Consider the following 11,514-nt stretch of genomic DNA (forward strand, 5'->3'; position numbering starts at 1 on the left):
CGGACATCTACAGCCAAAGTTATTCGAGGTACACGGTACCTTACCCTGTTTTCTCAGTACTTGGTCGAAAATTTCGATCAGCCATATCACCGACTTGGACAACCCTGAGCGGGTTGGCCCCATATAACTAAACTTTCGTCTCGTGGAGGCAAACTTATAAATATTCCACGTCAACTCGCTATCTCGTACCGCCTTGACGGTATACTTGGTCCAAGGGCCATTTCCAGCGACTTGGTCGCAATTTCGCTCTAAGTTTCGCTAATACCTTCGTCCGTGGACATGGTGATTTTTTGTTCGTATTTTTCCTTGATAGTCCCACTCAAGACTATTCCATACCAGAGCCAAGCGTCCCGCTAAGTGCCATACAGCCTGAGCAGTAATTCATGAAAGGTACCTCTACCAGTTTTTGCCATACTTGGGTACAAACTTTGGATCGCCCATATCTCCACTTTGGAGGCCAGCCAGCATCTTGGCCTCATATACTTTTTTGTTGGTCATACCATGCACCAAATATAATTGTTCTACGCCAACTTGCTATCTCTTCTCCAACTTGCCGTTATTCTTGGTCCAAGTCCCATTTCATTCGTTTTTGGACCCATTTTGCTATATGTTTCACTAATAGCTTCGGCCATGGACAAGCTGATTTTCGATTGGTATTTTTCCTTGATAGTCCCTCTCAAGACCATTCCAAAACACACCGCAGCTTGTCGCTCGGTGGCAAACTGACCAAGTTATAATTCATGAAAGGTACCTCAACTTGGCACACCACGTGGTCGGCCCAAACCATAAACCAACCAAACGACCGACTTGGAGCACCCTGACCGGGTTGGCCCCATATAATAAAAGTTGCGTCTCTACACGCCCAACTTATGAATATTCTACGCCAAGTCGCTATCTCTTACCGGTAAGCCGGTATTCACCTTCCAAGGGTGATTTTGGTCAAGCGCCATTTCCTGCGACTTGGTCCCCGAATTGGACCATCATCACCTAATATCTCCGTGGTCTTTCAACTCAGCCTCATGAAACTTTCAGGGTAGATAGGTCTCCCCAAGACCTTTCCAACGGTGAGCCGTTTGCCTCGCTCGGCCATCTACAGCCGAAGTTATTAATGGTACTTGGTACCTTACCCTGTTTTTTCCATACTTGTTCGAACTTGGGTACAAACTTTGTATCGCCCATATCTCCACTTTGGAGGCCAGCCAGCACCTTGGCCCCAAATACTTTTTTGTTGGTCATACTATGCCCAAAATATAAATGTTCTACGTCAACTTGCTATCTCTTCTCCAACTTGCCGTTATTCTTGGTCCAAGTCCCATTTCATTCGTTTTTGGACCCATTTTGCTATATGTTTCACTAATAGCTTCGGCCATGGACAAGCTGATTTTCTATTTGTATTTTTCCTTGATAGACCGCTAACATTTCGTAATGGATCACGATGTCCACACGCGGACCATGACAACTCACAAGGGTCGGGTCAGTCCAGAAAGGGTTCTGCTGACAGTCCAGGTGAGGGCGTCATGGCCCTATGGATAATTGAGTTCAACGAGCTTCACACCCTCGGCAGTTTCACGTACTATTTGACTCTCTATTCAGAGTGCTTTTCAACTTTCCCTCACGGTACTTGTTTACTATCGGTCTCATGGTTGTATTTAGCTTTAGAAGGAGTTTACCTCCCACTTAGTGCTGCACTATCAAGCAACACGACTCCATGGCACGCTCGGTCCATCATCCAACGGGCGCTGTTCTACGGGCCTATCACCCTCTATGGGTTCTGAGCCACATTCAAGTTGGACTTGAAAAGCGCTAAGATGACGGATAGTGAGACGCACCAGTACACGGAATCGGATAGACGGACAGGCCGCCACCCCTACGTGCTGAGCTTCTCCCGTTTCGCTCGCAGCTACTCAGGGAATCCCGGTTGGTTTCTTTTCCTCCCCTTATTAATATGCTTAAATTCAGGGGGTTGTCACACATGAACTGAGGCTTATGTACCTTGCGGTTGTTATCGTCACATCTGGCTTGCGACTACTTTGTTTCAATGTCCAATATGTACCGTTGGACTCGGTTAACGGGCTGTTAGCCCGCGTGTGGTTTAACTCACTGATACCTTCCATTGCCCATACGCTAGTTTGTTTGTGTTCCTTTGGTCAACTTCCATACTTGAATCATTTGTGCTACCGCTGCTGCTTCGACGCTACTTTGACATCTTCGCTTCTATTTAAATAAATAAATAAGCTGAAGCTAGACATCAGTAAACACCACCACAGACACCACAAGCACGCCTTCTCCTCGTACTTCCGCCTCACGCGGGAACACGGACGCTCTAAATACTTCGAATTCCAATGCCAGTATATTGTAAACCACGGGTTCTTTAATGCTAGCGGGTCGTCGCGACCCTAGTTAACATCATGGTGCACGTCTCGTGACGGGTGTCACGGCGTAGTTAAATGTATGCGATACATTTCTCAAATATAAGCGCTCAGTCATCTGTACATCATGGTAGGTTCCCACGACGTGCAATATGCGTTCAACTTATCAATGTTCATGTGTCCTGCAGTTCACATTATGACGCGCAGTTAGCTGCGGTCTTCATCGATCCATGAGCCGAGTGATCCACTGCCGAGGGTGACTAACTTGCGTAAGCCGCCGCTGTGCGCGTATACCCGTTCCCCGTAGGGAGGAGCAAGCCGCCGCTTAGAGACGAAGCATAAAGTGTCCTCATTCCACATAGGGCAAGCTGGATGAATCCATTTTACCCAGGACGGCCGAAGCGGCGTGGACCAGGGGAGAACTGAACCTTATACTTCACACCACAGTAAGTCTACGTGTCCTCTTCCACATAGGGCAAGCTAGAACTAACTATCTTACCCAGGACTGCCGAAGCAGCGTGGACCAGGGGAGGAACACACTTTTCATGGAAACGTGAGGCATCCATGACTGCCATAACGTAAGCCGCCGCTGTGCGCGTATACCCGTTCCCCGTAGGGAGGAGCAAGCCGCCGCTTAGAGACGAAGCATAAAGTGTCCTCATTCCACATAGGGCAAGCTGGATGAATCCATTTTACCCAGGACGGCCGAAGCGGCGTGGACCAGGGGAGAACTGAACTTTATACTTCACACCACAGTAAGTCTACGTGTCCTCTTCCACATAGGGCAAGCTAGAACTAACTATCTTACCCAGGACTGCCGAAGCAGCGTGGACCAGGGGAGGAACACACTTTTCATAGAAACGTAAGGCATCCATGACTGCCATAGTGCGTAAGCCGCCGCTGTGCGCGTAAACCCGTTCCCCGTAGGGAGGAGTCAAGCCGCCGCTTAGAGACGAAGTATTAAGTGTCCTCTTCCACATAGGGCAAGCTAGAATGAACTATCTTACCCAGGACCGCCGAAGCAGCGTGGACCAGGGGAGAACTGAACTTTATACTTCACACCACAGTATTGAGTAATGTGCCCTCTTCCACATAGGGCAAGCTGGAATGTTCCATTTTACCCAGGACGGCCGAAGCGGCGTGGACCAGTGGAGGACTACACAATCATGAGGTTTGATATCGACTTGTGTGTTTCAATAGGGTACCGATGGTATGTTTTGAACCGATTTGATTTAGCCATTCTGAAGTCATCACTTGGTTGAAGCGCTGAACTAGGGAGGCATCGTTTACATATATATTGGTTTTTGCATGCTCTACAGGTTAATGTCATGAGGTTGGCTATCGAGCATGCCCAAGTGATGACTTGATTGTGTGCTTGCTTGAATTCTTCACATTTCATACCATCGGTTAGTTGTCGAATCATTCCTCGATCTAACCTTCGTTCTTGGTTCATGTATGCTCTCTTCCACATAGGGCAAGCTAGAATTAACTATCTTACCCAGGACCGCCGAAGCAGCGTGGACCAGGGGAGAACTATACTTTGTCTTGTATGCCCTCTTCCACATAGGGCAAGCTAGAACTAACTATCTTACCCAGGACCGCCGAAGCAGCGTGGACCAGTGGAGGACTATACTTTGTTCATTACACCACAGTATTAAGTATGGTGTCCTCTTCCACATAGGGCAAGCTAGAACTAACTATCTTACCCAGGACCGCCGAAGCAGTGTGGACCAGGGGAGGACTATACTTTATACTTCACACACTAGCCATACTGAAGTCATCACTTGGTGGGGGTGAACTACGGCGGTATCTATCGTTTTGGTTCGGTCTATATAGGGTCGCTTGCATGCTCATTCGAATATAATGTAATTGTGTATGGCAATATGAGCATGCCCAAGTGATGACTTTGTTTCAAGCTCAACAGGTAGGGTATTGAGTCCTCTTCCACATAGGGCAAGCTAGAATGAACTATCTTACCCAGGACCGCCGGAGCAGCGTGGACCAGTGGAGGACTCTATACTTTATACTTCACACCACAGTATTGAGTACTTCTTGCATAAAGCCCCTAATGAGAACCACGAGGGCTCTCTCAATGTAGAACCACAAGGGCTCTAGTACCGATTCTCTCGGTACGGCTTGGTCCGTGTTCCTTTATGCTTGTACTCTTAGAAAGTCTCAACCCGGAGGTCTTGACTTTGATTGTCATAGTTGGACTACGACGGGGCATCCGACCATTGCTGATCGAACACCCCTGATTCACCATCTTTCGGGTAGGCGGTACGCGTACCTCCGGACGCGGAAGTCTCAACCCGGAGGTCTTGACTTTGATTGTCATAGTTGGACTACGACGGGGTATCCGACTCATCGAATACCCCAGAAGCACACCATCTTTCGGGTAGGCGGTACGCGTACCTCCGGACGCGGAAGTCTCAACCCGGAGGTCTTGACTTTGATTGTCATAGTTGGACTACGACGGGGTATCCGACTCATCGAATACCCCAGAAGCACACCATCTTTCGGGTAGGCGGTACGCGTACCTCCGGACGCGGAAAGTCTCAACCCGGAGGTCTTGACTTTGGTTGTCATAGTTGGACTATGACGGGGCATCCGACCATTGCTGATCGAACACCCCTGTTACACCATCTTTCGGATAGGCGGTGCGCGACACCACCGACGCGGAAAGTCTCAACCCGGAGGTCTTGACTTTGTATTGTTGGATAGTCCTCTTCCACTATAGGGCAAGCTGGAAATATTCCATTTTACCCAGGACTGCCGAGGCAGCGTGGACCAGGGGAGAACTTCACGGAATCTTCAGGCATCCATGATTGCCATAGTGCGTAAGCCGCCGCTGTGCGCGTCAACTCGTTCCCCGTGAGGAGGAGTCTAGCCGCCGCTAAAAGACGAAGCATTAAGTGTCCTCATTCCACTATAGGGCAAGCTAGAATTAACTATCTTACCCAGGACCGCCGAAGCAGCGTGGACCAGGCGAGGACTATACTTTATACTTCACACCACAGTATTGAGTACTTCTTGCATAAAGCCCCTAATGAGAACCACGAGGGCTCTCTCAATGTAGAACCACGAGGGCTCTAGTACCGATTCTCTCGGTACGGCTTGGTCCGTGTTCCTTTATGCTTGTACTCGCGGAAAGTCTCAACCCGGAGGTCTTGACTTTGATTGTCATAGTTGGACTACGACGGAGCATCCGACCATTGCTGACCGAACACCCCTGATTCATCATCTTTCGGATAGGAGGTGCGCCCACCTCCGACGCGGAAGTCTCAACCCGGAGGTTCGGACTTAGAGTTTTTCCCATTTAAAAGTTTTTCTCTTAGCCATACTGAAGTCATCACTTGGTGAACGATTGAACTAGGGCGGGTTAATCGTTTATAGGTATCATGTGGTTTGCATGCTCTCTTAGGTTAAGGTCATGTGGTTGGCTATCGAGCATGCCCAAGTGATGACTTTGTTTCACGCTTGCTTGATTTCTTCATGATTCCCTGTTATATAGTGTAATCATTCGAGAACAGGGAATCTTTGGTTTTGCTCAACAGGTATTGGATGTCAACTTGGTATCTAGATCGCATTAAGTCTCAACCCTTAGGTTCGGACTTGTATAGTGACATCTTGTTACGGTCTTGAGTCTCAACCCGCAGGTTCGGACTACTTAGTGTTTGATCGAATATAATATGGAAACTTGTGCCTTAGTCTCAACCCGCAGGTTCGGACTTCTGTTTATTTGGCCAATGTATGTATAAGGCAACTTGTGCCTAAGTCTCAACCCGCAGGTTCGGACTTGTTAGTGTTTCGTCAACTTTCATATGGCAACTTGTGCCTAAGTCTCAACCCGCAGGTTCGGACTTGTGTATTTGTTCGAAGTCATGTATAAGGCAACTTGTGCCTAAGTCTCAACCCGCAGGTTCGGACTTGTGTATTTGTTCGAAGTTATATATAAGGCAACTTGTGCCTAAGTCTCAACCCGCAGGTTCGGACTTCATAGTGTTTCGTCAATGTTCATATGGCAACTTGTGCCTAAGTCTCAACCCGCAGGTTCGGACTTCTATAGTGTTTCGTCAACTTTCATATGGCAACTTGTGCCGAAGTCTCAACCCGCAGGTTCGGACTTCTATAGTGTTTCGTCAATTATCATATGGCAACTTGTGCCGAAGTCTCAACCCGCAGGTTCGGACTTCTGGAAGGATCACTTGGCCACTAATGATCCTTCCGCAGGTTCACCTACGGAAACCTTGTTACGACTTTTACTTCCTCTAAATCATCAAGTTCGGTCAACTTCGATAAAGCAGACGCGGTTCACGAGGATCCAGCGAACGATCATCTCCAAAGACCTCACTAAATAATCCATCGGTAGTAGCGACGGGCGGTGTGTACAAAGGGCAGGGACGTATTCAACGCTGGCTGATGACCAGCACTTACTAGAAGTTCCGAGTTCATATGGACCATTGCAATCCATAATCCCTACTAAGTGAGTATTTGAGTGATTTCCCGTTCCTCTCGGAATAGGAGACACGCTGCTACCCACATTGTAGCACGCGTGTAGCCCAGAACATCTAAGGGCATCACGGACCTGTTATCGCTCGATCTCATTTTGCTAAACACAAATTGTCCTGCTAAGCAGCGTACCGTAAGTGCACTTGCGCACACGAACAGCGAAGGTGTCAGGTCATACTCCACCGAAAGGTCCTAACCCGTTCCAATCGGCATCGACGCATTAACGCTGACTGCGTTCTAGTTAGCATATGTGAGTCACGTTCGTTATCGGAATTAACCAGACAAATCAATCCACGAACTAAGAACGGCCATGCACCACTACCCTTAAATTTGAGAAAGAGCTATTAATCTGTCTCACCTCCATAAGTTCGGACCTGGTAAGTTTTCCCGTGTTGAGTCAAATTGAACCGCAAGCTCCATTTCATTGTGGTGCCCTTCCGTCAATTCCTTTAAGTTTCAACTTTGCAACCATACTTCCCCCGGAACCTGACTTTGGTTTCCCGGAAGCTACTGAGAGCACCTGGTTGTAGCGTCTCCCAATTGCTAGTTGGCATCGTTTACGGTTAGAACTAGGGCGGTATCTAATCGCCTTCGATCCTCTAACTTTCGTTCTTGATTAAAGAAAGCATCCTTGACAAATGCCTTCGCTTTAGTTAGTCTTACGACGGTCTACGAATTTCACCTCTCGCGCCGTAATACTAGTGTCCCCAACTACTTCTGTTAATCATTACCTCCGGTCTGAGTACAAACCAATGAAAGATTAGACCAAGGTCGTATTCCATTATTCCATGCAAGATTATTCTAGGGCGTTTGGGCACCCTGCTTTAAGCACTCTAATTTGTTCAAGGTAAACGTGAGCGGTCGAGCTCTATGTTACACTTGCACCCGTTGAAGGGCACACCATGACACAGACTTGGTGCCCTACCACACCATTGAGTCGCAACCAGATTCCGACTTGGCCCACCGACCACGGGTTGACCGGGTCGGCGGAGCCGGACTGTGTTGGACAAGTATCAACTTCGAACGTTTTAACCGCAACAATTTTAATATACGCTAGTGGAGCTGGAATTACCGCGGCTGCTGGCACCAGACTTGCCCTCCACTTGATCCTCGTAGAAGGATTTATGCTCTACTCATTCCAATTATGAAACATCATTAAAGAGTTTCATATTGTTATTTCTCGTCACTACCTCCCCGTCCCGGGATTGGGTAATTTACGCGCCTGCTGCCTTCCTTGGATGTGGTAGCCATTTCTCAGGCTCCCTCTCCGGAATCGAACCCTGATTCCCCGTTACCCGTTGCAACCATGGTAGTCCTCTATACTACCATCCATAGTTGATAGGGCAGATATTTGCGAGATCTGTCGTCGGTGCGAGACCATACGATCAGCATCATTATCCAGACTTCAACTCAATGACACGGAGAACCCGCGATTGGTTTGACTAATAAGTGCACCAGTTCCCGCGAGGGTCCTGGCATGTTGCATGTATTAGCTCTAGATTTTCCACAGTTATCCAAGTAACTAGGTTGATGATCTCGTAAATTATAGCTGTTATACTGAGCCTTATGCGGTTTCACATTAAATCTGTTTGTACTTAGACATGCATGGCTTAACCTTTGAGACGAGCGTATATTACTGGTAGGATCAACCAGAATTCCGACTTTGCGTTCGAATGTTCATTGTCCCATTGCACCCGGAGGAGCAAACACCACGTTCTATATGTTGTCAAGTCCGGTAGCACACGGGAGGCGAGCCCCCGTGCGAACCTCATTGCCCTCGTATCACACACACACCCGATGCACCGGACAGGCACTTGAGCGGCATTCGACTCCGCTAAGCGCTCGTGCGCCCGATTGTGCATGCGCTGACGGGGCCTTCATACCCCTACCACAGCGACCTTATGCCAAACTTCCATGAATACTTAGGTGAGCTGACAAGGGCCTTCATTTCCCTACCATCAACTAAAGGACACGCTAGGCGCGTCCGATCATTGCAACTGCGGGGCTTTCATACCCCAATCACCACAGTACGCAATTCACCAGAGTTTAATCACAACCCCCCCGGACATGGCACACTATTAACTTGCAACAAAACTTAGTGTGTGCCGGGCACATCGGTTCCACAAAATCATTCCCGATGTACCCCAATTGGGGTTGCGAACGCATTCACGGTCCTCTGACACACCCAACCAAGCGTGGATACTACATACCTCAAACACCCAGTACACTAACAGACAAATCAACATATGGTTGCTTTCCCCCAGACATTTGCCAATCACTTGGCACCCGGACGGGAACTCGCTCCTGATTGCGCCATTGCCACCCATTTGCCAAGAGCGAGTTCTGTATGTAGATTTCATTTGGAAAGACAACCGTGTACTGGATATTCTATCCGACGATTACAGATGACGAGTACGAGACTCGACTACACTCACGGATAATACATTTTGGGTCGAGATTGCTTTCGGGGTTTTCGATTGGTCTTGCGCTTGTAAACGTATAACTTTGACTTGTGGTAACCTCGGTATGTTAGTCGATCACGTGGTTGTGAACTGGGTAGGGGTGAGCAATCTGTTCACTTGCACTCTGGGTAGGAATATGGTGAGCGCTATAGGTTAAAGATCATGGTATGGTTCCATCGTGATGACTTTCGCTAGATAGTAGTATGTTTGGATAGTTATAACGTTTTTGGCCATTTGTTCATAGTGTTCGGTTCATTCAGGAATTCGATTGGTCTTTGCTTCACACACGTGGTCGATCACTTGGATGTGAACTAGGGTGAGATTAAGGTGTTCACTAGTGCTCTTCGGTTTTGGATCAGTAATGAGCACTTGATTGGTTTCGCATAATATGTATCCATAGTGATGACTCTTTCCAGCTTAAGATTTCGTTACCGGTTTCGAATCCTCCCCACGTTCGCTTTTACTTGGTTAGGTTTTCGAGTGTAGATTTGAAAGCAATCTCATGTATGTATCCCATCTGATATAAGCCACTGACAGTTCATGTCACCTCGTTCAACTCTCGCTGGGTCACAGAAGTATGTTACTGCGCCCATTATCCCTACTCGGATAGGTTCGGTTCGTTCGTTTTATACTACGGTGAGTAAACTCAATTTGTGCATCGCATAGCCATGGAAAGCAAGCTTTCGCGGGCCTCTTCGACTGTTTTGATACGAGCTGTGCCCGTGATGCTTGTCATCCCAGGATACTAGACCCCTTTGGACGACCGCATGACCATCAGAAAGTAAATTCCACGTTCGATTTGGGGTGTGAACCCCGAACATAAAGTCTTTGTGTAGAACCACGAGGGCTCTATAGTACCGATTCTCTCGGTACGCTTGGTCCGTGTTCCTTTATGTTCGTACTCTTGTGTGTATAATATTCATGTTCGGTTTGGGATATTTGCTACTTTCACCAGGGTCCCGTTCTTCATACAAGTCTGCCTTGCTAATGTGGTAACTTTATAGTGTAGTTCTGACATCCCAATTTTGGGACTTAGCCGATTTTTCGTATATTTCCACATGACCCATAGGGTCCCTTTCTTCATACAAGCTTGCCTAGGGCGATCGGTCAAAACTTGTCTTACTATTCGATTGGTCTTCGCAGTTTCACCCTAGGCAATTCGCCTAGGTCTGTCTTCTTGAGGAGGCCAAAACCCGAAATAAGGAGGTCCAGCCGACCCTGAAACCTCCCCTGTCTGAACTACACTAACCCGATTTTTCAGGGTCCTCAGCGCCATACAACTTTGCCTAGGTCACTTGTACTCTTGACTTAGGCCATCTGACTTGGTCCGTGTTTCTTCCTAGGGTTCACCTAGGTACTTTGCCTTGCTTGATGTGGTAACTTTTTAGTGTAGTTCAGACATCCCAATTTTGGGACTTAGCCGATTTTTCATGTATTTCCATATGACCCATAGGGTCCCTTTCTTCATACAAGCTTGCCTAGGGCGATCGGTCAAAACTTGTCTTACTATTCGATTGGTCTTCGCACTTTCACCCTAGGCAGTTTGCCTAGGTCTGTCTTCTTGAGGAGGCCAAAACCCGAAATAAGGAGGTTCAGCCGACCCAGAAACCTCCCCTGTCTGAACTACACTAACCCGATTTTTCAGGGTCCTCAGCGCCATACAACTTTGCCTAGGTCACTTGTACTCTTGACTTAGGCCATCTGACTTGGTCCGTGTTTCTTCCTAGGGTTCACCTAGGTACTTTGCCTTGCTTGCTGTGGTAACTTTTTAGTGTAGTTCAGACATCCCAATTTTGGGACTTAGCCGATTTTTCATGTATTTCCATATGACCCATAGGGTCCCTTTCTTCATACAAGCTTGCCTAGGGCGATCGGTCAAAACTTGTCTTACTATTCGATTGGTCTTCGCACTTTCACCCTAGGCAGTTTGCCTAGGTGTAGCTTCTTGAGGAGGTCAAAACCCAAAATAAGGAGGTTCAGCCGACCCAAAAACCTCCCCTGTCTAAACTACACTAACCAGATTTTTCAGGGTCCTCACCGTCATACAACTTTGCCTAGGTCACTTGTTCTCTTGACTTAGGCCATCTGACTTGGTCCGTGTTTCTTCCTAGGGTTCACCTAGGTACTTTGCCTTGCTTCATGTGGTAACTTTTTAGTGTAGTTCAGACATCCCC

At 47.7% G+C, this 11,514-nt stretch overlaps 1 non-coding gene across 1 annotated transcript; it reads right to left on the reverse strand.

Annotated features, from left to right (window-relative positions):
- Positions 1 to 2,473: 2,473 nt before the first annotated feature.
- LOC131270182 (5.8S ribosomal RNA) lies at positions 2,474 to 2,628 on the reverse strand. The gene has a single exon (XR_009179306.1). It is a non-coding gene; the product is annotated as a 5.8S ribosomal RNA (ribosomal RNA).
- Between the last annotated feature and the right edge of the window lie 8,886 nt (positions 2,629 to 11,514).

The sequence above is a fragment of the Anopheles coustani genome, assembly GCF_943734705.1.
Source record: "Anopheles coustani chromosome X unlocalized genomic scaffold, idAnoCousDA_361_x.2 X_unloc_16, whole genome shotgun sequence".
NCBI lineage: Eukaryota > Metazoa > Arthropoda > Insecta > Diptera > Culicidae > Anopheles > Anopheles coustani.